Genomic DNA, 498 nt, shown 5'->3' on the forward strand with positions numbered 1-498 from the left:
AAAAACGACGCGGAGAACTCCTGTGTTTTTTCTTTTTTTTTTTTTTTGGGGGGGGGGGTGAGGGGGTTTCTACTATTGTCCTTTTGGAAGGGGAACTGGAACTTTGGAAGGTCACTTCTGCTGATCTGCACCGTGCAGACCGCGAGCCTGCGTCCTGTGATTTTTCCGCTTTTGTACAGTAACTGACGAACTGAACATTTTACATTTAGCAAATAATTTAATTAATCCGTAAACAGTGACGTTCTGTGTTTTTTGTTATATTTATGGAAAATGTGATATTTTTGGAATTTTTTTAATGGGAATTACATTTCAATTAATAAGACGTTTCTTTATTAATGAAGTGTAACTGCTAATACTGAACAAAAAAAAAGGTTTATAGCGTTTCTGAGTTTTAGGGATTTTAATGTGTTTGAATAGGATTCCTGGCAGCCATATTGTAAGCTGAATGTTTTTGGGGTTGCTTGTTAATCCATCAGGAAGCAGATCATCATGAATAAT

Source organism: Nanorana parkeri, unplaced genomic scaffold (assembly GCF_000935625.1).
Source record: "Nanorana parkeri isolate BGI_ZX_2015 unplaced genomic scaffold, ASM93562v1 scaffold1325, whole genome shotgun sequence".
NCBI lineage: Eukaryota > Metazoa > Chordata > Amphibia > Anura > Dicroglossidae > Nanorana > Nanorana parkeri.